Source organism: Oncorhynchus tshawytscha, linkage group LG25 (genome assembly GCF_018296145.1).
Source record: "Oncorhynchus tshawytscha isolate Ot180627B linkage group LG25, Otsh_v2.0, whole genome shotgun sequence".
Classification (NCBI taxonomy): Eukaryota; Metazoa; Chordata; class Actinopteri; order Salmoniformes; family Salmonidae; genus Oncorhynchus; species Oncorhynchus tshawytscha.
The window spans coordinates 24,248,849-24,273,762 of NC_056453.1; the positions used below are offsets into that span (position 1 = coordinate 24,248,849).

General features: G+C 41.9%; 1 long non-coding RNA gene across 1 annotated transcript; it reads right to left on the bottom strand.

The window, feature by feature from the left end:
- Nucleotides 1-12,410: 12,410 nt before the first annotated feature.
- On the bottom strand, nt 12,411-19,780 carry LOC112224501. Its single transcript, XR_002949464.2, has 3 exons — nt 19,671-19,780; nt 13,346-13,679; nt 12,411-12,787 (listed from the first exon to the last, which is right to left on the bottom strand). It is a non-coding gene; the product is annotated as an uncharacterized LOC112224501 (long non-coding RNA).
- Between the last annotated feature and the right edge of the window lie 5,134 nt (nt 19,781-24,914).

Below are 24,914 nucleotides of genomic sequence, written 5' to 3' on the forward strand. Positions count from 1 at the left end.
GCAAATGAAATGAAATAAATATATTAGCTCTCAAGCTTAGCCTTTTGTTAACAACACTGTCATCTCAGATTTTCAAAATATGCTTTTGAACCATAGCTAAACAAGCATTTGTGTAAGAGTATTGATAGCCTAGCATAGCATTAAGCCTAGCATTCAGCATGCAACATTTTCACAAAAACAAGAAAAGCATTCAAATAAAATCCTTTACCTTTGAAGAACTTCAGGTGTTTTCAATGAGGAGACTCTCAGTTAGATAGCAAATGTTCAGTTTTTCCAAAAAGATTATTTGTGTAGGACAAAACGCTCCGTTTTGTTCATCACGTTTGGGTAAGAAAAAACCCGAAAATGAAGTCATTACAACGCGAACTTTTTTCCAAATTAACTCCATAATATCGACAGAAACATGGCAAACGTTGTTTAGAATCAATCCTCAAGGTGTTTTTCACATATCTATCGATGATAAATCATTCGTGGCAGTTGACTTTCTCCTCTGAAGAAAATGGAACGCGCATGGACCTGGAGATTACGCAATAATTTCGACGGAGGACACCGGGCGGACACCTGGTAAATGTAGTCTCTTATGGTCAATCTTCCAATGATATGCCTACAAATACGTCACAATGCTGCAGACACCTTGGGGAAACGACAGAAAGTGCAGGCTCATTCCTGGCGCATTCACAGCCATATAAGGAGACATTGAAACACAGGGCATTCAAAATCTGGACCATTTCCTGTATGAAATTTCATCTTGGTTTCGCCTGTAGCATTAGTTCTGGGGCACTCACAGATAATATCTTTGCAGTTTTGGAAACGTCAGAGTTTTTTCTTTCCAAAGCTGTCAATTACATGCATAGTCGAGCATCTTTTCGTGACAAAATATCTTGTTTAAAACGGGAACGTTTTTTATCCAAAAATTAAAAGAGCGCCCCCTATCTCGAAGAAGTTAAGAATGTTTACATATCTCAAATTACTCATCTCATACGTATGTGCTGTAATTCCTAACATATCATACTAAATGTTGGTAGACAGATTTAAATTTACGATGTTACATCTGAGTCCAGGTTGCATGAAAGGACCTAGTAATAAGTAACTAAATTAATGATGGAGTTTGTGTATGTGTGAAAGAACACGAGACAACACAATAAAAGGAGAGAGAGGCTACAGGCAGGAAGGATTCAATGCCATTTTCATCATCAACTCAGTAAAAATCTCTTTAACATATCTGACACTAGGATAACATTACTAAAACATCCCTGCAGCAATCTAAGACCTTGATTCTAGCATCATGTCGCTCCGTCACGTCACTCATTAGTTTAATGACCCATCTATTCTGCATTTACGTAACAAAAGAAGTTGTGTCCCAAATTGCACCCTATTCCCTGGTCAAAAATAGTGCACTAGATACTTTCAACCGGGGCCCTGTAATATAGGGAATAGGGTGCCATTTGGGAAGTATTCAAGCTCTAACATTGAAAGTGGCCATTTGCCAAGCCAATCACTCAGAGAATAGAGAAGCCAGGGTGGCTGTGCATCCTGGATACAGGAAGTGATTAAACAGACTTGGAACAGAGGAGCGTTATATTTCTCCTTTCACACTCTGATAGCTAAAACAAGTTGGAACCTGCTTAGAAGTACAGAGGTTCCTCCTTTAAAAGTTGCTGGCTTACACCGCGGGACTTAGTGGCACCCACTGCCACGGCTTCATTGCTCCAGAGCACCACAAGGGGGAGTTATAGCATCATTATGCATTTGGTCCCAAGATTTTTATATGACCAATCATATCGAATGATAGTCCCACTAAGCGCAAACCAGATGGGATAGAGTATCGCTGCAGAATTCTGTGCTAGCCATGCTGGTAAAGTGTGCCTTGAATTCTAAATAAATCACTGACACAGTGTCACCAAAAAAGCACCCCCACACCATCACACCTCCTCTGCCTTGCTTCACGGTGGGAACTATACATGCAGAGATAATCCGTTCACCTACTCGGTGTCCCACAAAGACACGGTGGTTGGAACCAAAAATCACAAATTTGGACTGATCAGACCAAAGGACAGACTTCCACCGGTCTAATGTCCATTGCTCGTGTTTCTTGGCCCAAGCAAGACTTTTATTTTAATTGGTGGCCTTTAGTAGTGGTTTCTTTGCAGCAATTTGACCATGAAGGCCTGATTCACGCAGTCTCCCCTGAACAGTTGATGGTGAGATGTGTCTGTTACTTGAACTCTGTGAAGCATTTATTTGGGCTGCAGTTTCTGAGGATGGTAACTCTGATGAACTAATCCTCTGCAGCAGAGGTAACTCTGGATCTTCCTTCCCTGTGGCAATCCTCATGAGACCAGTTTCATCATTGTCCTTGGATGTTTTTGCCACTGCACTTGAAGAAACTTACTAAATTCTTACTAAATTGACAGACCTTCATATCTTAAAGTAATGATGGACTGTCATTTCACTTTGCTTATTTGAGCTGTTCTTGCTATAATAGGTACTTGGTATTTCACCAATTAGGGCTATCTTCTGTATACCACCCCTATCTTGTCACAACACAATTGACTGGCTCAAACACATTAAGAAGGAAAGAAATTCCACAAATTAACTTTTAACAGGGCACACCTATTCATTTAAATGCATTCCAGGGGACTACCTCATGAAGCTGGTTGAGAGAATGCCAAGAGTGTGCAAAGCTGTCATCGAGGCAAAGGGTGGCTACTTTGAAGAATCTTAAAGAAAAATCAATTTTGACTTGTTTAACACTTTTTTGGTTACTACATGATTCCATATGTGTTATTTCATAGTTTTGATGTCTTCACTACTATTTTACAATGTAGAAAATAGTACAAATAAAGAAAAACCCTTGAATGAGGAGGTGTCTCCAAACTTTTGACCGGTAGTGTACGTTTACATTTAGTTAATTTAGCAGACACACTTATCACACCATAGTGCCATCAGATTTTTGATATCAATGTAGGGTGCATGAGGGCCACAACATTTTGAACCGCCATAAAGAAATAGCATAGAAAAGTATTTTGGATTTTGAAAATACAAATTACAGCTTTCAAAAGTACACTACTTGACCAAAAGTATGTGGTTACCTACTTGTCGAACATCTCATTTGAAAATCATGGACATTATTATGGAGTCGGTACCCCCTTTGCTGCTGTAACAGCCTGCACTCTTCTGGGAAGGCTTTCCACTAGATGTTGGAACATTGCTGCAGTGACTTGCCTCCCTTCAGCCACAAGAGCATTAGTGAGGTCGTGCACTGATGCTGGGCGATTAGGCCTGGCTCGCAGTCGGTGTTCCAATTCATCCTAAAGGTGTTCGATAGGCTTGAGGTCAGGGCTCTGTGCAGGCCAGTCAACTTCTCCACACCGATCTTGACAAAGCATTTCTGTATGGACGTCGCTTTGTGCATGGGGTCATTGAAACAGCTTAGAAAACTGTTACCACAAAGTTGGAAGCACAGAATAATCTAGAATGTCACTGTACGCTGTAGTATTAAGATTTCCCTTCACTCAAATTAAGGGGCAGAGACTGAACCATGAAAAACAGCCCAGACCATTATTCCTTCCGCTTCCTTCCACTTTAGCACTCTGCGGTACCGTTCTGTGAGCTTGTGTGGCCTACCACTTTGCGGCTGAGCCGTTGTTGCTCCTAGACCTTTCCACTTCACAACAAACATGGCCTAGACCTGCCTGGCCACAGAACACTCACAAAAAAGTTGGAAGGCTTGTTCAATGGTACATGCCTTGTGTAGTCTATGGAGAGGTGTGAAGGGGAGGCAGTCATGGAATGTTCTCCAAGTTCCGTCTTTCTGTGGTCTGTATTCTGGGGATATTTTCAGGGTCATGATAATGGGTTATTGGGTGAGGGTCTGGGTCCAGGGTTGATCATTCCGTTGCGGATGTGAATGAGGTTCTTCAGGGGGTCATTGGTGTTGTTGGGTGGTTCTTGGCTGTCCATGAGTCTTGACCCACCTCCCCACGTACTGCCTGGTGGCCCCCTGTACTGACTGGGTGGTGGGATAAAGGGTGATGGAAGTGGTGAAGGTGGGAGGAGGGTCCGGTTTAAGACCCCATACATTTTAAATTGATGGGGCACTGTAACCACGTAGGAGTTAAATTCGTACAGCATTCTCATTCACAGGTGCAACAAATATAGCCTCTTACAAGGCATGCGTCATACGGCGTGATGCCGTGAAGAAATTAGGTGGCTGTACCGACTCCGATAGCGTGTCTCAAGTGAGTCACGTTTCCGTGAAACAAAGAACGTTACAGTCTCTGATGTCTCTGGCAGGTAATCCGTCCTCGGATTTCATCTACCTTGTTGTCAAGAGACTTTGACGTTGGCGAGTAGTAAACTCGGGAGCGGTGAGCGATGTGCCCATCTACGGAGCCTGACCAGAAGACCGCTTCTTCTGCCCCTCCTGCAGCGCCGTTGTTTTGGGTCGCCGGCTGGGATCCGATCCATTGTCCTATGTGGTGGACCAAACAGAGGATCCGCTTCGGGAAAGTCGTACTCCTGGTCGTAATGTTGGTAAGTTGACGTTGCTCTTATATCCAATAGTTCCTCCCGGCTGTATGTAATAAAACTTCAGATTTCCTGGGGTAACAATGTAAGAAATAATACATTAAAAAAATAAAATACTGCATAGTTTCCTGAGAACGCGAAGCGAGCTGGCCATCTCTGTCGGCACAGGATGTGGGTTACATCCAGTGGACTAATATCTAACAATTCACAACAATACTCACAAATATAAAAGTTAAATAGTGGAATTAAGAAATATATAAATATTAGGACGAGCAATGTCGGAGTGGCATTGACTAAAATGCAGTAGAATAGAATACAGTACATACATATGCAATGTGTAAAGCAGTATGTAAACATTATTCAAGTGACTTGTTTTACATTATTATAGTGACCATTGATTCTATGTCTATGTATAAAGGGCAGCAGCCTCTAAGGTGCAGGGCTGAGTAACCGAATGTTAGCTGGCTAGTGATGGCTATTTAACAGTATGATGGCCTTGAGATAGAAGCTGTTCTTCAGTCTCTCGGTCGAAACTTTGATGCACCTGTACTGACCTTGCCTTCAGGATGATAGTGTGGTGAACAGGCCGTGGTGAACAGGCCGTGGTGAACAGGCCGTGGTGAACAGGCCGTGGTGAACAGGCCGTGGTGAACAGGCCGTGGTGAACAGGCCGTGGTGAACAGGCCGTGGCTCTGGTGGTTGGTGTATTTGATGATCATCGGGTGCTGTAGGTGTCCTGAGGCCAGGCAGTGTGTCCCTGTTGAAACGTTGGGCAGACCGCACCAGTCTCTGGAGAGCCCTGCGGTTGCGGGCGGTGCAGTTGCCATACCAGGAGGTGATACAGCCCAGCAGGATGCTCTGAATTGTGCATCTGTAGAATTTGTGTGGGTCTTAAGGGCCAAGCCAAATTTATTCAGCCTCCTGAGGTCTTCTTCACCACACTCTCTGTGTGGGTGGACCATTTCAGATCGTCAGGGATGTGTACACTTAGGAACTTGAGGTTTTCCACCTTCTCAACTGCGGTCCCGTCAATGTGGATAGGGGCGTGTTCCTCTGCTTTTTCCTGAAGTCTACGATCAGCTCCCTATCAGCTCCTTTGTTTTGTAGTGGTCAAAAGGTTTTTGGCAATCTAAAGATACAGTACTGTATTAAGTATGGAGGATTTACAGTACCATTCTAAATACAGCAATTTTCCCACAATGCATGACAATTTATAGTATGCAGCAGTAAAACATTTAAGTTTTTTATGATTGATAATACCTAAAATTACTGTGTAAATGACAGATTTTTGTTACAGTGCAAATTGAGAGATATTCCTAACACTAATCTGAATGAAAGGCACGTAAGATCAGTTTCTAATGACTAAATGGCTGGGCCACACAACAACATTCAGAGACTTGTCCCAAAGCCACTCCTGCTTTGTCTTGAGGTCCTGAGCACTCTGGAGCAGGTTTTCATCAAGGATCTCGCTGTATATTGCTCCGTTCATCTTTCCCTTGTCTCCTAGTCCCTGCCACTGAAAAACATCCCCTCAGCATGATGTTGACCCCACCATGCTTCACCGTAGGAATGGTGCCAGGTTTCCTCCAGACGTGACTTTTGGCATTCAGGCCGAAGAGTTCAATCTTGGTTTCATCAGACCAGAGAATCTTCTTTCTCATGGTCTGAGAGGCCTTTAGGTGCCTTTTGGCAAACTCCAAAAGTGCTGTCATGTGCCTTTTACTGAGGAGTGGCTTCGTCTGGCCACTCTACCATAACGGCCTGATTGGTAGAGTGCTGCAGAGCTGGATGTCTTTCTGGAAGGTTCTCCCATCTCCACAGAAGAGCTCTGGAGCTCTGTCAAAGTGACCATCGGGTTCTTGGTCACCTCCCTTGTCCATGGCCCTTCTCCCCCGATTGCTCAGTTTGGCCGGGCGACCTGCTCTAGGAAGAGTCTTGGTGGTTCAAAACTTCTTCCATTTAAGAATGATGGAGGCCATAGTGTTCTTGGGGACCTTCAATTCTGCAAACATTTTTTCATAGCCTTGTCCAGATCTGTGCCTCGACACAATCCTGTCTTGGAGTTCTACAGACAATTTCTTCTACCTTATGGCTTGGTTTTTGATCTGACATGCAGTGTCAACTGTGGGACCTTATATAGACAGGTCTGTGCTTTTCTAAATCATGTCAAATCAATTGAAATGACCACAGGTGGACTCCAATCAAGGTAGAAACATCTCAAGGATGATTAAAACAGAATGCAAAGGAGCTCAATTTGGACTCTCAAAACAAATGGTCTGAGTACTTATGTAAGTAAAACATTTGTGTTTTATTTTTAATAAATTTGCAAAAATGTCAACAAAAACTGTTTTCTCTTTGTCATTATGGGGTATTGTGTGTATATTGATATATTTAAAAAAATATATATTTAATCCATTTTCAATTAAGGCTGTAACCTAACCAGTGATGGAAAAAGTACTCAATTGTCATACTTGAGTAAAAGTAAATATACCTTAATAGAAAATTACTCAAGTAAAAGTGAAAGTCACCCAGTAAAATACCACTTGAGTAAAAGTATTTGCTTTGAAATATTCTTAATTTCTAAAAGTTTTAAAAAGATTTCCAGGGGCACACTCCAACATAATTGACAAACTAAGCATACGTGTTTAGTGAGTCTGCCAGATCAAAGGCAGTAGGGATGACCAGGGATGTTCTCTTGATAAGTGTGTGAAACAGACTATTATCCTGTCAAAATGTAACGAGTACATTTGGGTGTCAGGGAAAATGTATGGAGTAAAAAGTATATTATTTTCTTTGGGAATGCAGTGAAGTAAAAGTAAAACTTGGCAAAAATATACATAGTAAGTAAAGTACAGATACCCCAAAAAACTACATAAGTATTATTTTAAAGTATATTTACTTTAAATTATATTTATTTATTTATATCCACAATTGGTTAGGTTCAGTGGTGTAAAGTACTTAAGTAAAAATACTTAAAAATACTACTTAGCATTTTCAAGTATTTTTACAAAAGTACTTTACACCACTGAACCTAACAAATTGTGGAAAAGGGGAAGGGGTCTGAATACGTTCTAAATGCACAGTCTCAAACTTAATTTCTTCTCTCTTTCTCTCCCTCTCAGTCTTAAGCACCCACCCTCCTCTCCTCTCCCTCCCTGTCGGTTTTGTGTGCCACTGTGCAGGCATTGCAGTACAGGAGTGACATTTCAAGCAGACAGATTAGGCCTCTCTCCAATTAATTTTGCTTTCCTTCCCCCGTTAAATACACAATCAAGCAAAGGCAAAATGTCAGCGAAACAAACGAGGAGACGCCATGCAGCTGACAATTACCACCAAACACCTCAGAAATGCCAATATGTTAAAGCTGGAGGAGACTACAGGATGAATGGAGGGACAAACCAGACCTGGGTTCAAATACTGTTTGAAATAATTAAAATACTGTTAGCGTTTGCTCTAGTCTGACTGGAGTGCCAGATGGGCGGCATTTGCACTTTTGCAATAATTCTAATGGTTTCATTGCACCAGGCAAACTCAATCTAGCCCAAATAAAGTTTTTGAAATGGTTTCTAATAGTATTTGATCCAAGGTCTGGGACAAACATCACTGTTTAGGGTTGTTGGTTACTGCCGAGGCTGGCCTTACACTTAAACTTTAGTATTCATTTCAAACCACCCCAAGACACGTGAGAAGGACAGAAGGACAGAAGATAGATGGGGAAGAAGGCCAAGTGTTTGTATAAGGTGTCTAGGGAAGCTGAGACACCTGCTCCTCCATCTCACACAGATTAAACCCCAGGCTTTAGTTCCTAAAATTGGTTCTGCATGCAGAAGAGTCTGTCGTTGACTTTTTTTGTGTGAAAATATAGGCCTATTTTATCTAACATCAACAGACAAATAAATGTATTTACCCTGTTCAATTAACTCAATGCATTGGCAGTCATTTGCCAAGGATGCCCTTCAAAACCCTCCAAATCCAATTTGGAGGAAAGGAATTATGGACAATTGCTTCTGAGTCAATACGGCATGCACGTTTCCATAAACCCTCAACCACACCCACGATCACATTGACTCATTCACTTTTAAATGCAGCTGCTTGATGGAGGGCTGGCTGGGCTGGCTGGGAATGTCTTGGAAGAGCAAACACCCACACATATGGAAACCAATGGCCTGCGACAGGTGCCTGCTAAACGGCTCAAATTGGCAGACGTATCCATCCAGAAATAGATGGACCAGTTACAAGCTCATACTGGGAGTGTGGTGGCTGAGTCCTACATGGGGTTGGTGGGGGAGGAGGGGGAAGTTGGGACCAGTCCAGAGTAGAGTGGACCAGGACATTGGTAAATTTATAAAGCCTTGGGAGAGGGAATGATTCCTAAGGTTAGTTAGGTGACTGGTTATTAGTCTCTGGATCAGCTTGGACATAGGGCGCAGGCAGATGACATCAGAGAGAATATAAAAAACATTTGGAGACAGACCTCCCACAGGTGAACAAAGCCAACCCACAGGGACGAGCAGAGATTTCAAGCTGTTTATATTGGAAAGTGCTTCCTCAAATGCGAACACGCTCCCAGAATAGTACCGATCCCACTGCCAAGTAAAACGTTTGCTTTCCCCTTGCCGTCCGCCATCTCCTCTGCACAAACACACATGTACAGGCATGCACTTTATGCACTACAGAGATGGACAGTATTTCTGTTATATATTTGAAATATGTATTTTAATTACTTCTGTGTATTATGTATGTTGTGTTACAATGGGCTGAACTACACTCCAATGTATTTTGTAGATACACTTTATATACAAACGTATGTGGACATCCCTTCAAATTAGTGGATTAGTCTATTTCAGCCACACCCGTTGCTGACAGGTGTATAAAATCGAGCACACAGCCATGCAATCTACATAGACAAACATTGGCAGTAGAATGGCCTTACTGAAGAGCTCAGTGACAATCAATGTGTCACCATCCTAGGGTGCCACCTTTCCAACAAGTCAGTTCGTAACATTTCTTCCCTGCTAGAGCTGCCACGGTCAACTGTAAGTTCTGTCTCTGTCCTCCAGCCATCAGCCTTGCTGCCACATTACTGCTTCTCGAGCACCAGACCCAGTCCCAGTCCAAACACCAGAACACCAGAGAGGGACCAAACATCAGACCCTCGCCTGGAGAGAGCAGGCAAAAGGAGAGTGTCACTACTGACCTCTGGATCTAGGGCTTTCTTGTGTGTCTGCTTGCTTCTCAGGTTGTCCTTCATATAGGTAGGCAAGTGACTAGGTAACAGGGTAGATAAAAGACTGTGTGTGTGTGTGAGTGTGTGTGTGTGTGTGTGTGTGTCCAGTGTTCATAGCCTTGGTTGTCAACTGCACCGCAGAAGTGGAACGTGAATCACAGAAAATAGATGTGGTGGCACCTGCAGAGAAGTACTTGAAATTCAGAGATTTTACTGCTAAAGAGTTACAGGGGGTGTTGAATGGTAGTGTTCTGTCCTCCCAGGCCGTACGCATTGTGTATTATTAGATAGGGTTAAAATAGTGGAATGTTTATTTTACATTTTTATGGGAGTTAATAGTTGGCAGGTTAATTTTTTCCTTTTCCATTTCCCCCTTTGGTATAATCAAGTCAAATCAAATCAAATGTATTCATATACCCCTTCGTACATCAGCTGATATCTCAAAGTGCTGTACAGAAACCCAGCCTAAAACCCCAAACAGCAAGCAATGCAGGTGTAGAAGCACGGTGGCTAGGAAAAAACTCCCTAGAAAGGCCAAAACCTCGGAAGAAACCTAGAGAGGAACCAAGCTATGTGGGGTGGCCAGTCCTCTTCTGGCTGTGCCGAAGAGTATAGTGGATTGTACAGTAGGTGGTGGAGTGCACCTCTAACGTTTGTTTGCAGACGACCATAATACCACAATACCATAGAAGAAGAAGAAGTAGAAGAAATCATCATACTGAGTGCAGGTTGTGGATATCCTCCCTCTGGCTGGATTTCCGTAGGAATTACTAATCACTTCACAAATCAATGTATTGTGACTTGACGGTCTGCTGTGGCCTATGAGCCAGGTCTTTCAGACCACAATTATTATTTTTTTTAGCTTTATTTAACTAGGTAAGTCAGTTAAGAACAAAGTCTTATTTTAAGTGACGGCCTAGGAACAGTGGGTTAACTGCCTTGTTCAGAATGACAGATTTGACCTTGTCAGTTTAGGGAGCTCTAACCACTAGGCTACCTGTGCCCTAACCACTAGGCTACCTGCCACCAACCATGTCAAGGATAACTAGGCCATAACTGAAGGCATTATTAAATCTATAGTATGTGGTCATAAAATGTTTACTTCTAAATTATATACAATTCCCAAGGCCGTCACTTGGTGAGTACTTCAGGACTAGAAATGATTGAATGCAACAATCATGTCTCTGTCACTAACAAACACATTCACGGGTGGGTATCTCACATTAACTCAAAAGGCATGCTGGCTAATATGCAAATAAGGCTTTAGAGTGTTATAACAACAACCCCAGTGTTTAGTGTTTAAAACCTAAACGCCTTGTGTTGACTAAACCTGTTCATGTGTTTAAAAAGTGTAACAGCAAATAAACATGTCCTGGTGTTAATAATCTAAACACTGTGACATGTTTTCATTGAAATGTTCAATACCTTAACGCGTTTGACAAGTGTTACAGAAAAGTGTTAAGTTATGTGTTCAGATCCTAAACACTTGGTTTTACAGTGTAAGTGCTCAGAGACATATCTGAACTTTCCTACTCCTCCATGTGGTTCTTATCCTCCACAAATGTCAAAAACCTGAATGCCTGTGGTGGTAGGAGCCAGTCAGTCTTCTCTGGACTGTTCTCTGCAGCAGGTTGTGTGTGTGCAAATATTTGAGTATAGGAGCTGTTCTCTTTGAAGCTTTGCCCGTGTTTGCAAGTATCAGGGAAAAATAGGGATCATTTTTTAAATAATAATGTATAATTTTTTGGTTTTTGCTCAATCTGATTGGGTGGGCCTTGCAGGGCCTTGTTCCCCTAAGGAGGCTGAGGCTGAAAGAGCTGTTCCTGAAAGAGTTGATTCTTTCCCCTCCGTTCCTTTTGTCTTTTAGTCTTATCAGTGATGCTGTTCTTCAACACTTTAAGTGTGTATAGATCTGCCTCTGATGGTTTGGTCTATGAGGGTAGAGGGGAGTCACATAATGACACACATAGAAAAAATGGATGTGGACAGATACAGGGGATTATTTTTTCAACATCTAATACATTGATAACTGGTAAGAGCTACAGTACATACAGTGTACATTGCTGTGTAGTTAAGTGCTTCTATTCCTCCATCGTTTCCAAGTTTATTACAACAGGCAATCCACCATTACTGCTCTGCAATCACAGACTTGTGTTGGCACTCTCAACCACAGAAATGTCTGTGAGTCATACAACTATTTTCATACAACTCTTTTCACATCTGTCTGGGGAACACTAGCTTGGTAGGTTTTGTGTCTCTCCCCTCCTGTCCAGTCTGTCAGGGGATTTGGTTAAATCTGTCACTATGATCTCCCCTCTGACTAGATGCAATGCTGTTAATAACATCCCTTCAGAAAGTAGAGCCCAGGAACATTCACTGACACCACTGTCCCTTCTCTCCCCTCCCTCTCTCCTGTCTCCCTCTCCTCTCTTCTCCTTGTTCTATTCTCTTCTCTATTCTTCTCCTCTTCTCGTCTCTTCTCCTTCCAATTAAAGGTGTACTGTCAAGTTGTGCCTTTCCAACCATTCACTAACAGTTAGAAGCTGGTAAAGTTCCCTACTACATTACTTTGATTTCCATGTAGTATTTTCACTCTGGGGTGGAATGTGAAGCGTTCCCACTGCCAATGTGATAGTTAAGAATAAAACATTTCCACTTTTTGAAAGTGTTTATTTTATCACCGAATGGAATAGCCAAATAGTATCCAAAGTACCGTATGACAAACACTAAGAAATATTTGGAGAAAATAGAAAATATATAGTTTACAGAACACGGCACAGTGGAGAATGTACAGTAGCTGACAATACTTTACACAATTATATCTAAGGACAATAAAGAACGGTTCATTTTGTTTCAGTTGCGTATTGTTTGTGTTGATGGTGGTGGAGATTCCAAGGAAAACACGAGAGGAGAAATGTATTCCTTTTGAATACATTAAATAAGAGTATGTCAAAACATTGATGTGTTTCTCTCTCTGTGGTCTAGGAGAATAGATCAAATGGTTGTCCTTTGAGAAAAGATGGTTGGACTCTGTAAAAGATAAGAAACAAATGTCAAATCCACCTTCTGGAAAGTAAGAGAATGAATCCACATTCTTATAGCTGCTACTAGTGGCGTAATGGACATTAAGTGGTGTGAGTTGAGTGAAAAGTAGACAGCTTGCCTTTACATTGGATGGGAATGACATTGTAGTCTGTCTTTAGTTCAGATGGAATAAATAATAGCATGTGGGTGGACTTTCATCAACACAATTTAAAACACATTTTCACTTTTGTCTGTCAAGGTCTGTTTTTTTCAGATATAAATCACAGCATGTACCCAATAAATTGTTCCTTTCTTCGTTTCAAGGTGGGAAACATACCATGGATAGAAGGGGCAATAGACGGACAGTTCTACACATTATACATTTACAATTGTTACTGTGTTGACTATCCTGACAAAATAAAGACGAACCTAATTTAATTCAACTTCTTGATATTTTTCTTAGGTTCCCCATTAGCTGTTGAAAAAGCAGCACCTATTCTTCCTGAGGTTCACACAAAACATAGATCATAAGAAAATACAGAACACTAATGGACAAGAACTTACATGTCCACATGCCAATGCACATGCCACACATTGCGATGACCTGGGAGATGTGTAGTGCACGGCCACACTCGGGACTCATGACACAGTTCCTGGTCCTGATGCAGCACTTCTTACAGCCATTCTCTCCTGAGTCAGAGCCTGAGCGGTGTTTGTCTGAGTCTGTGTTGGGTTGTCTCTTCTCTGGTTGGGACTGTGTGGTGTCTGGGTGCTTCTCTTGCCAATCAAAGTCACTGACTCCTTTTCCCATGATGAACAGAATGCAGAGGCTCACTGAAGGATGCGGAAAAAGAAAGCTGGTTGAACAAAATGGAAGAGGTAGATTTTCTTCTGGTGTCTGGAGAAAGAGCAAGGGTAGAGAGGTGATATGTGAGTTTTATCATTTCACTGATTCAATGTAAGAAAGAGGGAATAAGAGAGCTTTCAAGTTTAGTGATTCACTATAGTTAATTAACTAACTCTTGTCAAATATTAACGTTGAAAGAAATCTCACAGAATATCAAGGAGGAGTATAAAATGGAGAATGTGAGCTACCCGTACTCTCTGAAAAGAGACAGACTTCCAAGCGTTACTGGGTATGACGTTGTGTTAAATACAATAGGTGACTTAAATTATCATTGTCACACTGGTGATCAAATGAGAGCCTTGTCCAAAAAGACCACAGGAGCCACGTCGTAACACTGCCATTTGTGTTTTTATGAGTTTACAATGAGCAGCTAATACTGTTTTATACAGTGTGACTCAACTTCTGGTCGTTGCATCCAGTTGACCGTTTTGCAACCATTTTCCCTCTCACCGCTGATTTGCATACTTAATACACCAGTGACATTCCTGACTAAGTCACTAAACCACATGTGCAACTATTATGTCACTGGAAGGAATTCCTGTGAGTGGTGGCATTTCTTTGATTAAGTTACTATGCCTCAGGGTATGAGACAGGAGGAGCAGGTTGTGGAGGTGACGACAACAGAACACACTGAAGAACAACAACAGCACCTTTTAACTGGGAGGGTTTTGCACAGAGTTGAATACAACGTATACACCTAACACAATACATTATTTCATCCCATATATCAAGTCTTTAGGAATGCATATAGGGGGTCTAAGGTAATGTGTTACCTATAAATCTGTTCATGCAAAGATTATAAGAAAAACTCTCACACTGAAACTCCAAAATTAAGAGTGCCATCAACCATCAACACCTTATCTTCTTAAGTCCCATTGTTCAAGATCCATTTGACAGATTGACAATACTAATGAATGCATCCTCTTTGTTTTACCTGTCGTAAGCAATTCCTTTCCGCTGATATTAACAGACATTACAGTTTTTTTCAATTGCTAACATATATTGGTCAAAACTGAAGTCACATTGTCAAAACTCTTCACACAGTCAGTGAAACAGAAGTGTATGTGGACCAAACTGTGAACAATTTTTCATTGTTTTCACACAAAATGCATTCAATGACTAAGTTCTCCGAACTCTTTTCTCATTCATAGTCCACCACCTGAAAAATTATATATTTGCAGCATGTTTTCAAATGCTAACACACTGTTTCCAAAATTGTTAAAAACACATTCAATACAGAATGATAGAAAATGTCATGCATTTCTGCAGTAATCAGATTGAAACATCTAGAAAATCCAGCAGAATATTTAATCATTCCTAACACAGCTGATTGCAATTTAAGCTGAAAGCCTATCCAAGTGTCCTGTTTTTAGTCTCGTTACCAAACAGACAAAAGAGGATGGCTTCAGAATGACTTAGTTTGGATACATGGATCAAGGAAGACAGGTTGGTGGGGAAAGAAGAGTGTCAGGGAGAGGGAGAATGCGTGGAGGACAAAGGAGAGGAAGACCAAGAGCGGTGGTCTCTGATGAGACAAGGGCCACAATTATTGGCCATGTTGTAAACCGTGGTCTCTCTCTGAGAGAGGCCGGTTTAAGGGTGCAACCAAATCTGCAGCGTTCAACAGTTGCATCAATAGTACACATTTTCCGGCAAACCAAGTTGTAACAAGGTGAGATGTGCATCGTTCAATGATAATTGAACTACATATTACAGTAAAATACAGCATGTTCACATTTTTACATGTGCTGACATTTTGAAATATATTGATTGTTTTGTGTTTTTCAGTAGGATCCAAAGGTTGCCTCCCACAGGAGGGAGAGACACAATATTATCAGATGTGCAGGAAATTGCCATTGTTGACATGGTAATTGGCAATAATGCAATAAAACTGCAGGAAATTTGGGACAGAATGCTGACAGATAGCACTTCTGGGAATGTGAATATGGTGAGCACAACGACAATTGCCAGAATCCTAGAGAAACATAAAATAAGGATGATGCAGTTGTACAGTGTACTCTTTTGAGAGAAACGGTGAACGTGTGAAAGAACTCTAGTATCAATATGTCCAGGTAAGATATCTGTACAATAACCAAACCAGGGATTGTGACCAAATAACCCCTACTACTAGCCTGTTCAACCTCTCTTTCATATCGTCTGAGATTCCCAAAGATTGGAAAGCAGCCACGGTCATCCCCCTCTTCAAAGGGGGAGACACTCTAGACCCAAACTCTTATAGACCTATATCCATCCTGCCCTACTGTTCTAAAATCTTCGAAAGCCAAGTTAACAGACAGATCACCGACCATTTTGAATCCCTCCGTACCTTCTCCACAATACAATCCGGTTTCCGAGCTGGTCACAGGTATACCTCAGCCACGCTCAAGGTCCTAAATGGTAACATAATCACCATCGATAAAAGACAGTACTGTGCAGCCGTCTTCATCGACCTGGCCAAGGCTTTTGACTCTGTCAATCACTGCATTCTTATCGGCAGACTCAAAAGCCTTGGTTTCTTAAATGACTGCCTCGTCTGGTTCACCAACTACTTCTCAGATAGAGTTCAGTGTGTCAAATCGGAGGGCCGGTTTTCCAGACCTCTGGCAGTCTCTTTTGGCGGGCAACAGGGTTCAATTCTCGGGCCGACTCTCTTCTCTTTATACATCAATGATGTCACTCTTGCTGCTGGTGATTCTCTCCTGGTAAACTCTCCTTCCAGACTCATATTAAGCATCTCCAATCCAAAATTTAATCTAGAATCGGTTTCCTATTTCTCAACAAAGCGTCCTTCACTCATGCTGCCAAACATACCCTCGTAAAACTGACTATCCCTTGACTTCGGGGATGTAATTTACAAAATTGCCTCCAACACTCTACTTAGCAAACTGGATGCAGTCTATCACAGTGCCATCCGTTTTGTCACCAAAGCCCCTTATACCACCCACCGCTGCAACCTGCATGCCCTCATTGGCTGGCCCTCGCTACATATTCATTGCCAAACCCACTGGCTCCTGGTCATCTAAGTATTTGCTAGGTAAAGCCCCGCCTTATTTTAGCTCACTGGTCATCATAGCAACACCCACCCATTAGCACGAGCTCCAGCAGGTATATTTCAATGATCATCCCCAAAGCCAATACCTCTCTTGGCCGCCTTTCCTTCCAGTTCTCTGCTGCCAATGACTGGAACTAATTGCAAAGATCATTGAAGCTGGATACTTATATCTCCCTCTCTTGCTTTAAGCATCAGCTGTCAGAGCAGCTTACCGATTGCTGCAACTGTACACAGCCCATCTGTAAATAGCACACCCAACTACCTCATCCTCATATTGTAATATATATATATTTTTTGTTGCTCTTTTGCACCCCAGTATCTCTCCTTGCACATCATCATCTGCACATCTACCACTCCAGTGTTAATGCTAAATTGTATTGATTTCGCCTCTATTGCCTTTACCTCCCTAATCTTACCTCATTTGCACACACTGTATATAGATTTTTCTATTGTGTTATTGACTGTACGTTTGTTTATCCCATGTGTAACTCTGTTGTTTTTGTTGCACTGCTTTGCTTTATCTTGGCCAGGTCGCAGTTGTAAATGAGAACTTGTTCTCAAATGGCCTACCTGGTTAAGTAAAGGTGAAATAAAAAACAGGGTACATACACAGGGTACATACACAGCATAATGTAAGTACTGTAAAACTGCGGATTTACTGTATTTTAGAGAGTAATGGAGATGGAAGCCAGGCAAACTGCACATACATTCATCTTTGTGGATGAAGGTGGATTCAACCTGGCACAAACACGCCGCAGGGGAAGAAATGTGATTGGACAGAGAGCAACCGTGGATGTCCCAGGCCAGAGAGGAGCTAACATCACAATGTGTGCAGCACTGTCCCATGATGGTTTGATGTTACACAAACCACTCATTGGCCCCTACAATACAGATGCTCATTTCTTTTCTGGATGACCTACATAATCGACTTGTGCCAGCGGAGGAGAGAGGGGCCATAAACTCCCCTGCCTTCGTTGTTGTGTGGGATAATGTGTCATCCCACCACTCTGCTGCAGTCGCAGACTGGTTTGCTGCACATCCCAGGATGTCAGTACTATTCCTGCCTCCATACTCCCCCTTCCTAAACCCCTTCGAAGAGTTTTCCCTCTGCTTGGAGGTGGAAGGTTTATGACCACCATCCACATGACCAGATGTCTTTACTGGACACCATGAAAGTAGGGTGTGGAGACACTTCTCCTGAAGACTGCCAGGGTGTAGAGACACTTCTCCTGAAGACTGCCAGGGTGTGGAGACACTTCTCCTGAAGTCTGCCAGGGTGTGGAGACACTTCTCCTGAAGTCTGCCAGGGTGTGGAGACACTTCTCCTTAAGTCTGCCAGGGTGTGGAGACACTTCTCCTGAAGTCTGCCAGGGTGTGGAGACACTTCTCCTTAAGACTGCCAGGGTGTGGAGACACTTCTCCTGAAGACTGCCAGGGTGTGGAGACACTTCTCCTGAAGTCTGCCAGGGTGTGGAGACACTTCTCCTGAAGTCTGCCAGGGTGTGGAGACACTTCTCCTTAAGACTGCCAGGGTGTGGAGACACTTCTCCTGAAGTCTGCCAGGGTGTGGAGACACTTCTCCTTAAGACTGCCAGGGTGTGGAGACACTTCTCCTGAAGTCTGCCAGGGTGTGGAGACACTTCTCCTTAAGACTGCCAGGGTGTGGAGACACTTCTCCTGAAGTCTGCCAGGGTGTGGAGACACTTCTCCTTAAGACTGCCAGGGTGTGGAGACACTTCTCCTGAAGTCTGCCAGGGTGTGGAGACACTTCTCCTGAAGTCTGCCAGGGTGTGGAGACACTTCTCCTGAAGTCTGCCAGGGTGTGGAGACACTTCTCCTTAAGACTGCCAGGGTGTGGAGACACTTCTCCTGAAGTCTGCCAGGGTGTGGAGACACTTCTCCTTAAGACTGCCAGGGTGTGGAGACACTTCTCCTGAAGTCTGCCAGGGTGTGGATACACTTCTCCTGAAGTCTGCCAGGGTTGTATTAGACATTCCAGAAGACACTTTCCAAGATGCATCGCCAGAGAAGAAATAAGATGTGATGTTGATGAGAACTTGTGGCCAAATGCAGGAGAGAGGGAGAACTAGAACCCTCACAGTACTGTACAGTATGAGTGATTATACAATATCGTTTTTTAAATTATTATTATTGTAGCCCTGGAATTTCAGGAGTTTGTTTTTGTGTGAACTTTTTATTTTTCACAAGTAAATTACTATATGCAAAGATATAGAAATAATAATGGCGTTTGAAGCAAATTGCTGCAGGTCAGGTTCATTCTTGTTACATATACTTTAGTACTGTTAAGAAAGTGAAAAGGTGTTATTCTTATTCCATAATGAAATACTGATTTTATGTGAAAAATCATTCAAACTTTAAAGAGAAAAGTTCATATTTTATGTAATGCTCCCTGTTGGTGTTTTTTTAGGTCAGTGTGTTATGAGTGACAATGTATGCTTTCTGAGTGAGAATTGTTGCCAGTGTTCTGGTCGAACAAGATTATTTTGAGACATGTATGAAGTGTTTTGGTGGTTTGAATAAGTTTTGGAGGTGAGATTTGGCCAAGATGCATGTTGGTAATGCAGACTGTGAAGATTTTTGAAAAGTGGTTTCAGTATTGACCCATGATTGTTAGCAATTGAAAAAAAACTAAGTGACAACCTTGATGCCAGAGTAACATCGCATCACCATCGTTTAGAGCTCTGCAATTCTTATCAATGACAGCAAACACGATGGCTTGCATCTGGCGAGGGACACTGGCATTTGGAGTGTACCTCTCCGTCTCCTCCCTCCCTCTTTAAATCCCATTGGTTTTTCATCATAAACAAAGAAATTCCATTATAGTCCTCAATTACAGTAGTGTATGAGACATGGGAGAAAGGAAGAGAGAGAGAAGAGACAGAAGAGACAAAAAGGTGTAATGTTCTTACCTTCTTGGTTTTGAAATCCTCTTCTCTTCAGTGTGTTCTATCCTTGTTGGAGCTTGGACAGTGTATAAGGAAACTGGAGAGTAACAGCAGTGTGTGTGTGTGTGTGTGTGTGTGTGTGTGTGTGTGTGTGTGACTCACATTCACAAGACAGTTGTGTGATCGGGTTTTACCTGTTTGACTAAATGTTACCTCCTGACACCATTTGCGTCAGAGAACTATCTTTATTATTTTGCTCCTGCATTGACTGAACACTATTGAACAGAAAATCCTCTGTAGAACAATCCAGGGTGACAGCATGTTTTGGTGTTAAAGTGAGTCTTTGAGTTTGTCATCATGAATATTTTTTCTGGTTCTTTTTGACACAATGAAGAAGTCACTGAAATGAAAGTAGGCCTATTATCTTGCAAATGAATACATTTTACTGGAGCACAATTACATTAATGTCTGTTTATAAAATCACATGTTTTTGTCCTTCGTAACCATCTCGACCAAACAGTTGCAGAAGGACATTTAATCAGAGCAGACTCCGCAAAAGATAATCAAATCCAATGAAACAATTACATCACGATCTTTCAATTATACATCATATTCCATTACAAGACAAACAATGATTAATCAAAGAGAACACTTTATTGAAACAATTCAAACAAAACTATGAAACCCTATCATTTATTCTGACAAAGTTAGTAAATGCAATGCCAAATTACCAGCTCTGATATTCTTATTAAGAAGATGGTTACCAAGTCATAGAGATTGACATCCATTTTTCAAGTGAGCCCTGTTTTTCTATTGTTAGAAGAAAGCATACAGACAGAGGCGACCCATCATTTAGGGTAGGTGGGGCAGTTTTGAGCCACACCTGTTTAGCAAAAAAAGTATATATATATATATACAGTGCATTCGGAAAGTATTCAGACCTTATTCTAAAATGGATTAAATCATGTTTTACCTCATCAATCTACACACAATACCCCATAATGACAAAGCGAAAACAGGTTTTTAGATTTTTTTTGCAAATGTAAAGTAAAAGTAAAGCGCGCATGAAAAAGCTCTGTGACACTTAAGGGTCCAGTCATTCAGACTGCTCTTACTCCCTCATTTTTCAGAATACAAGCCTGAAACAATTTCTAAAGACTGTTGACATCTAGTGGAAGGAATAGGAACTGCAATTTGAGTCCTATGTCAATGGATACTGTAATGGCATTGAAAAGAAAACTACAAAACTTTAAAAGATCCTACATCCTAGATGGATTTTTCTCAGGTTTTTGCCTGCCAAATCAGTTCTGTTATCTTCTCATGACTCTCAAACCCGCATGCGGGAGCGTAACCATAGCCTCAAACTAATTAGCACAACGCAGCGGACATAAATCTTCCTAGAAAATCTTCCTATTCATGAAAATCACAAATGAAATATGTTGAGACACAGCTTAGCCTTTTGTTAATCACACTGTCATCTCAGATTTTATGTTTTACAGCCAACAATAGACAAGCATTTGTGTAAGTTTATCATGGCATAATGCTATGGCTAGGCTCTGCTACCAGCAGGCAACATTTTCGCGAAAATAAGAAAATCTGGGTTTCGTAAATTAAATAATTTACCTTTGAAGAACTTCGGATGTTTTCACTCAGGAGACTCCCAGTTAGATAGCAAATGTTCCTTTTTTCCCAAAATATTATTTTTGTAGGCGAAATAGCTCCGTTTGTTCTTCACGTTTGGCTGAGAAATCGACCGGAAAATGCAGTCACTACAACGCCAAACCTTTTTCCACATTAGCTCCATAATATTGACAGAAACATGGCAAACGTTGTTTAGAATCAATACTCAAGGTGTTTTTCACATATCTATTCGATAATATATCCGTCGGGTCAATTGGTTTCTCATAAGAAGCGATTGGAAAAATGGCTACTTGTGTACTTTATGCAAGATTTTCTGCGGGGGCCATCATGTGACCACTTGCTAAATGTGGTCCCTCACGGCTATTCTTCAACATAAATGCGTAAAAAGACGTCACAATGCTGTAGACACCTTGGGGAATACGTAGAAAATGTAAGCTCATTCGTAGCTCATTCACAGCCATATAAGGAGTCATTGGCATGAGGCGGTTTCAAAAAATGTGGCACTTCCTGATTGGATTTTTATTTGGGTTTCGCCTGTTACATCAGTTCTGTTGCACTCACAGACAATATCTTTGCAGTTTTGGAAACGTCAAAGCTGTCAATTATATGCATAGTCGAGCATCTTTTCGTGACAAAATCTCTTGTTTAAAATGGGATCGTTTTTCATCCAAAAATTCAAATATTGCCCCCTAGTCGCAAGAAGTTAAATTGCAAGTGCCCATCCAAGAAAGCTCAAGGACATTGGCCACAGATAAAATGATGTCTACCGTAGCTTTGATTGGACTGATAATGTCAACATTATACTTTCAAAATCTTAGCTAGAAATCTAGACAAGCAGTCATCATCATGAATCAAGTCGACATTCTGCTGGCAAATCCTTTTCAATCCTTGTCATTTGAAGAGAAATGATAGATAAAACTTATCAGTGCTCATCGGCCATTGGACATGAACATTAGACAACAAGTTGGAATTCGCAAATTCTACAATGAGTGGTTTGGAAGGAATCAATGGCTACAAGCGTTGCAAAGTAATCACTAGCCTGCTATTCAGTGAAGTGGGTGTGTGGTCCAATTCTGGGTTTAAGGGTCTCTTTTCTAATGGTAAATATTCAACACCATGGGCCAGAAAAGGTTGAATACATTGGGCATGCTGTTTATCCAGCATGATTTCTGCGGCGTTCAAAACAACGGGAAAATCTCAGACTTCAGTGAGTTCAAGACAACTAGGAACTCTGAATAAAACAAGCTCTGACAGGGAAAATAAGGTATGGCCTGTCATCGAAGTCGGTAACCCGGGCCTCTTTCTTGAGCTCCAACCTGAAGATCACTGACGTCATGATTTAATCTTGTTTCTTTCCATGTTCGACTTTGATGACAAAATTTGCCCTAAAGAAGGACCAACGTGCCATCTTCCTGTTCAAGTGAGCACAGCACAAGAAAGTGAGTCCAAAAAGGTATTGTATGCTGCTGCATAAATTATGTGACACACCAGGGAGATATGTATACAGTAGCTAAGAAAGTAATACTAAGTGTATGTTGTGTAGTACGCTGTTAGTAGCCCATGTGCCTCACCCTAATAATTTGGTCCCTTTCCCACTCATACTGTTCTGACTTGGTGGTGCACATGTAGCCTATAGCTTGTTTTAGAGAAATGTCATCATTGAATATTGTAAGAAGTTTCATTGTCTGTTTATATGCCCCCTTTTATTTATCCTACAGTTCTGACTTGGTGGGGAGAATACTGTATGAACGGCCCTGAATTCTGTCGCTGTACATTTCAAAAGTGCTGAATAATAGTTATATTGACTACGTCCATTCTAGCTAGCTCATTAATGTCTTTACGGATTGCCTCTTAACCACTCGTTGTCCCCTTATGGCATAGTTTGAACATCTCAATTGTCAGAGGAAAAAACACTTGAGTCGGTCTTATGTAGCAAAATTTTAACTTTTTTTTTTTACATTGGATAAAAGCAGACACAGAGCTACAAAATGGTATATCATACACTGCAGTTGAGGAACAATGGGAAAGTAATTATGCTTTGAAAGTTGATAAACTTGTAACCCCACTTTTGAGAAAATGGACCTTTAATGTTTTGGCACACCTACTGGAGGGCTGTTCTTTGACTACACCCATTCAACATTTGTCACGCCCTGACCTGAGACAGCCTTTTTATGTCTCTATTTTGGTTTGGTCAGGGTGTGATTTGGGTGGGCATTCTATGTGTTGTTTTCTATGTTTTGGCCGGGTATGGTTTTCAATCAGGGACAGCTGTCTATCATTGTCTCTGATTGGGAATCATACTTAGGTAGCCCTTTTCCCTCCTTTCAGTGTGGGTAGTTATCAATGTTAGTGGCACTATAGCCCTGTAAGCTTCACGGTTGTTTTTTCGTTTGTTGGCTACATTTACTCAAATAAAAGGAAAATGTACGCTCACAACGCTGCACTTTGGTCTACTTCTTTCGACGGCTGTGACAGCATTGTTCACACCCAACAGGTCAAGGCAGGTAGGGGTCGATAATCCAGATTAGAGGCCAAGGTACAGGACTGCCGGCAGGCTCAGGGTCAGGTTAGGTAGAGGTCAGTCATCCAGATTAGAGGCCAAGGTACAGGGCTGCAGGCAGGCTCAGGTCAGGCAGAGGTCGGTAATCCGGAGGTGGAGCAAAGGTACAGGACGGCAGGCAGGCTCAGGGACAGGCAGAGAGGTCAGGCGGGCGGGTACATGGTCAGGACAGGCTAGGGTCAAAACCAGGAGGATGAGAAAAAGAGAGACTGGGGAAGAACAGGAGCTTAGACAAAACGCTGGTTGACTTGAACAAACAAAACTAACTGGCACAGACAGACAGAAAACACAGGTATAAATAACCAGGGGATAAGTGGGGAAGATGGGCGACACCTGGAGGGGGTGGAGAAGAGCACAAGAACAGGTGAAACAAATCAGGATGTGACAATCAGTGATAGATGAGGTAGTTATGTGCATACAATCAGGGGTAAAGTGGATGAGCAGCAGGATAAAAAAATAAATAGTGTGTGTTATGAGAGAGTCATGTGAATAGAGGCACTGCAGATAGGGCTGATGACTGGGAACTCGCCCACAGTGATGAACTGGTCTGTCCGAACCACACATGAACAAGGGAAACTATATTCGGAGAGCCTGTTTCTATCCTGCCCTTGACTTTGGTGCAAAGCATGTGATGTTCATAGCCTCTTCATTGTAAAACTCTTCTCAAAAATATAAGCTTGTCTAGCTGTGTCATGTCCAGGTGGTGCTTGTACTGGCAGACCATCTATGGGAGGAAGGATGTCAGCATTGCGCAGCAGCTGAAACCTGGTCCTGGCTGAGTCCGAACGCTCCTTGGAGACAACAACATCAGGCTCCAGAGCGTCGAAGCTGAGAAACGGGAAATAACGAAGACATGTCATCCTTGCACAACATCAGTTCACCTCCCAAGATAAGAAGAATAACCTTATACAATGCAATTAAAATTATATTCAGCTGAAGTGTGTGGCAGGGGTGGCAGGATAGCCTAGTGGTTAGAACGTTGGATTAGTAACCGGAAGGTTGCAAGTTCAAACCCCCGAGCTGACAAGGTACAAATCTGTCGTTCTGCCCCTGAACAGGCAGTTAAC